Source organism: Psittacula echo (genome assembly GCF_963264785.1).
Source record: "Psittacula echo genome assembly, chromosome: 3".
In the NCBI taxonomy this organism is placed as follows: domain Eukaryota; kingdom Metazoa; phylum Chordata; class Aves; order Psittaciformes; family Psittacidae; genus Psittacula; species Psittacula echo.
In genome coordinates, this window is record NC_137736.1 from 74199038 (window position 1) to 74204497 (window position 5460).

The following is a 5460-nucleotide window of genomic DNA, read 5'->3' on the forward strand; positions in this document are numbered from 1 at the left end:
CCCTTCCGACGCCGGAGAAGGACTTCCCTGGGCTGGATGGGACAAGGCTTCTCCACTTCCCCAGTTGTAGGGTGTTTCTGACACTCGTGGGCAGTAACTGCTGATCCCAAATGCGGGAGAGCTTCAGTAGAGGCTGATCATTTATTTCGGGCTGAAGAAGAGCTTACCCTCTCCGGAGTAAAAAAAAAAGGTGTCTATTAACTGTTTATTAATGCGTCTTAATAACCAAAATTATCTCTAAAGCGTAGAGCTCGGGAGTAAGAACCATTAAATCTGTTCATGTTTTAAGAGGGATCAGCCTGAACAGAACTCAATTAGCACCACAGACAAAACCAAGCCCTTCTTAAGACGAGTGACACTGCATTTTCAACATACTTCGGGAGTTAATCGTTAGCGCCGATCCTACTTCTTCCTACGTTCAAACGCTTCAGCATGACGAGGCGCAGACACCCGTCAGCTGGCTTAATGTGAGGGGTTACCGCCCCTTGGCCGCCCGTGTCACACCTGCTGAGGAAATCCCACAGGCTGGCGCGAGTAGCGGAGCTGGGCTGGGGTACATCCCGCTCCGCATCCCACCCGTGCCCCTGGTGGGCTTCCCGGGGGGCTGCGGTCCCACACGCGGCTGCGACCTGCCCGCCCCGCCGGGTCTCGGCATGGGCTCGGGCACCGGCCCGTCGCTCCTTGCCGTAGCCCCCTGCACCGTTTGCTAGGGAGCAGGTGAAAGTAGAAGCGGGCGCGTCCCCCTCTGCCCTTCCACAGGCAGCCCGGCTGAGAGCCTCCAGTCCAGGGTCCTGCCCGGAAGGGGCTGGGAGCCGGATTCCCCTCCCCAGCATTCCCCGGTTCTGGAAGAGAGGCTTCCCAGGCTGTGGCGGCACGGGCGCGTGTATTCTTTCACGCCGCTGTTCCCCCTCGCACGGCGCCCCCGCCGGCGCAGCAGCCGGTAGCGCGGCCGGCCGTGCAGCACCCCCCGACGGGGCGCGATGCTGTGCCAGCGCCTCGGCGCGACTCCCTGTGTCCCCGGTGCCTCCTGGTGCCTCCCGGTGCCTCCGCGCCCTACCCGGCGCCTCGAAAGCCACCCCGGGAGCAGACCGTGTGGACCCGGGAACTGAGGGGGACGTCGGGGAAAGCGGAGGACAGAGCTCTGTGGGTCTTTGCTTCGTTTCACCCGCCCCCAGAGGGGACGGATGGGGGTGTCTCGGAGGTGCGTTCAGCATCGCGGGGTCCCGCCTTCGCGGTGCTGTGCCGTGCCGGGGTGCTGACCCCTTGCACATCCCGGGGTACAGCGCTGCAGCCGATAAACCCCCTCTGTTCGGGGACTGCAGCCAGGAGAGGTTTGATTTATTTTCTCAGGGAAAAAACCCAACAAAAAGCCAAATCAAACCTCAGCTCTGGAAAGAAGGACACACACCTGTGGGCTCTCTTCCCCTCAGGACCTGTTGACGATTTTAATAGCTGAAGTCATCGTGGGAGCCTAAAACTGGGGGAGTGGGTCAGGAAAACCCCTCTACGGCAGCCTCGCCGCGGCTCCTCCGACCTGCTGGGGGTCCCGCAGACCTGAGCCCTGCACCGCCAGCCTCTCGCTTGCCTACAGGCACCTGGAACCCCAAATCAGGCAACCCCGAGGCTCATCCCATAGCCCGTGTGCTTCCTGCCTGACAGGGAGCCCTCGCCCAGGACATGGGTCTCCAGCTCTTGGTTGTGTCTCTCCAATGGGGGATTTACAGCTCCTGCTTCCGGTCTGACCTACCTGGCCACGGGGATGTGGAGGTGAGGGATTTGCTCTCACCGGGGCACTCTGTGGGCAGGAGGGTGAGATAGCAAGAGACCCAAGATGGAAAAGTTTAAAGGCTAAGGAGATTTAAGGCATTCCTAAGGAGGGGTGTCCTGAGGTTCTGCTCATTCTGCTCCTGTGGGTGCTTTGCTTACCATATTTCATATTAAATATTTGTGGAGTAAAATGCAGACGTTTTTCAGCATGTAGAACTCTAGTGGGAACCTCAGATCTGGGTGAAACAAGTGATTTCAGGCTCTGATGCCCAACTTCAAAAAGATGCCTAGCTACAATCCAGGGACAACTACAGGAGATGGACATTAGGCACATCTGGTTTTGGGGATTCAATTTCTTGAATGGTTGGTCTCGGGTGTCACTGGACAATGAGACTTCATTATAATCCTGCTTTAATTGCTCAAGTCCGGCTGGTGGCAGGGCTATGGTCCTTTCTTCACCAGCCTTTCTTGACCTTGTTACTGTAATTACCAAAGAATAAAGGTATGTTTGAAATTTGTTTTTATGGCCTGAATATTCTGCATACAGAATAAATACTAGTTGCTCTTCCATCTCATCAGCTAAATTTAACAATTAGCAAGCCAGCATTCAAATAGTCCAGGAACCAGTATTGCTGGACACTATTTACCAAAACATGTTGTATAAGCAGTCCATTCATACATATCCACACAAATCAAATTGTATTGTCACATCCAGATTATTTAATTTAAAATCGGTAAGATCAATACTGGTATTTTACTGTATTCAGAATGTAATCTCAGCAATTTCAGTAGAAAATCTCCCAAATGTAAAAGTAGTCAGAAAGCAACTGCATCAGTTTTATATTGGTCACAGATGAAAGACACTGGGGAAAATCCAGACCACACTCAGCAGAATGACATCTCTACCATGTATTTTGCTACACCAGGACCAGGCTTTTACCCAAATGTTTTGGTTTTTTTTTCACCTCGTTGATGCTTTGCAATATATTAATTAGTTTCTGGGCTCCAAACTCTTCAGAGGGTCATAAATCCTGATGAAAACATGCTCCCTCTTGAAGTTGCACCTGGATCACTTATATGAACATTTTTTTAAATGAATGCAAAAGTTCCTTTCTGCTTAACAAAGTGAAAAGTTGAAGAGGATAGAGAGTTACATGAAAATTTAGTCTTCCATTCATATCTCAAAAGTATTCCTGAGCTCTATTTGTGGCATGAGCTAAAGACTAACTTAGCTCCTAAATGACCAGCTAGGACACATTATTGGAAGATTACTAATCAAAACAATTGCTGAAGACAATTCACAGTTTGGGGTTGTTTTTTTGTTTGCTTGGTTGGGTTTTTTTTTTCTGATTTATTTGCTCTGAAATCCTCAATAACAATTTTTATTACATCAAGTTAGATGTATGCAAGGCAAATTCCCTCTAAACAAGCAGCATGTTCTACCTTTAGCTCATAAAGAAGAAAAAGATCTCTCACTTTTGAAGGATACAGATATAAGGTGTATAGGACAAGGGGAAATGTTTTTTAACTGAAAGGGAGTAGATTTAGATTAGATATGAGATAGAAATTCTTCACTATGAGGGTGGTGAGGCACTGGCACAGGGTGCCCAGAGAAGCTGTGGCTGCCCCATCCCTGGCAGTGTTCAAGGTCAGGTTGAATGGGGTTTTGAGCAACCTGGTCTAGTGGAAGGTGTCCCTGCCCATGGCAGGGGGTTGGAACTGGATGATCTCTAAGATCCCTTCCAACCCAAACCATTCTGTGATTCTATGATTGTGAGCGTTTAGGGAGAGTGTACTGGTTATGAGGCACTGGTTTTGTAGGTACTGCTTCCATATGACTGATGAAGTTTCTGTCAGTCTCCAAACCCCGCACTTAAAAGAAAACATCAACTCTCTCTTGTGCTACCTTTCTATAAATTGGGGGAAGGGGAGCTAAGTCACTTACTAAAATACTTGTGCAGAAGTAATAATAACCTCAGAGCAAGTCCTCATTAGCCTGCTATTACAATACTTCTGAAAAATACATCTGTCACCTGGGAGCACACCACAAAGCTCCAATAGAGCTGAACATCTAGCAGCAAATTAATATGAGTTGCAGCTGCAAGGTGTACCCACATCCCATCTTGCTAAACACCTCCTGTTGATATTCCAGCCAACCTCCTCCCTTGGACATGCCACCTGTGCTTGCTATCTCATGGTTTTCCATCCAGCTTTTTCAAGTTCTGGCCTATGTTTGGTTCTCATCTTCAAACTCCCAGGCACCCTTGACACCTGCAGCCATGCTCTTCAGCCTTCATCTCTTTGGGACTTCCTTTTTTGAGGCCATCTATATTGTCCAGCTCAGGGATGTGACAACTCCCTCATGCTGCTCACACTGTCTTTTAGCTAAGTCCCAAAGACTTGCTTCTCTCACCCTTTCTTTCCCTTACCTCTCCTTTCCCTGGTGACTTTAAGAGAAGAAAATGGCTTCATCTATCACATTGACTATGACAGCACAGACTATCCCTCTTTGCTCAGTTTCTGTTGTTTTCAAAAGGTCTTACCTTCATGTTTTTTTTAACATATCACCATCAATTCAGCATGTTTCAGAGCAAATCCCTAGTTTCTCAGGCTTTGAGTGTTTCTTCTACTCTCCTCTCTTGCTTAATATTCCTACCAACATCTCTGAGCCTTGACCTTCTCTTACTATTCTTTCCACCAGTCAAGTCTTACATAATTTTGATTAATGCAGATTCCTTTGACAAACACAATTTGTCCATCTTCCCTCTACTCTTTTATAGCAGTGCATGGGTCTCCTGTTGTGCCTTCCTCCTCTGCACCTCTTTTCTCCATGCAGCTTTCAGTTGTTTCAACACAACTGTTAAGCTAGCATTGACAACTGCATGTCTTACCCCATCTTATTCCTGAACTACGGTGTTGCTGTATGTGCTTCTGCCTTTCTTGTGCTTTTGGTACCATCCTCATGGCTCATTGATCCAGCTTCCCTTCCAAGCATCTCCAGCTTTGCCCACTTCTGCATGTAAGCAGCTTTTTGTGAGCTTAGGTGTGTAGTGTACTCCTCCTATTCTTACCTTAATATTGACCTCTGCAACTGCACCAGTGAAACGCTCAACAAAATCAAGGCAGTTGGATGGCTGCTTATTCTGATATGAGTGATGATTCTAGCTTTTCCTCATCCTGTTTGCATGTTGGCTTATCAGTTGTCTGCTATCATACACTAGGCTTGTTCTCTCTCCAGTTCCAGAAAGGTATCTCAGCCTGCATGCACAGCAGAGCTGGCTGAAGAGCACAGTTTTCATTTGTCAGGACTTAAACATGCCCTCACACATGCACACAATTCATTTTATATATAGCTTTCATTTCAGTAAAAAATGTTTTTCCACAGCCTGGACACTTTTAGAGAAGGAAATTCCTCTTAGAACACCAAAATGTAACATTTCCGAATAAAATGCATGCCTGTATGTTGCAGTTGTTGAAGTAACCCCTGTTCTTTACTGTCACCAGGCAACTGTGGAAGCTCCCTGAACATGTAAGGCATTTCGAGCACCCAGGCTGGCCCAGGACTACGACATTACCCTAAGACATCACCCTAGAGCTTGGGATCTGAATCCCAGCCTTGCAGCAGCCAGTGGGGAAGCTCAGAAAGACCATTTTTAGGAAGGCTGGGTTCAGGTCAATGTTTTCAGGGCTTAA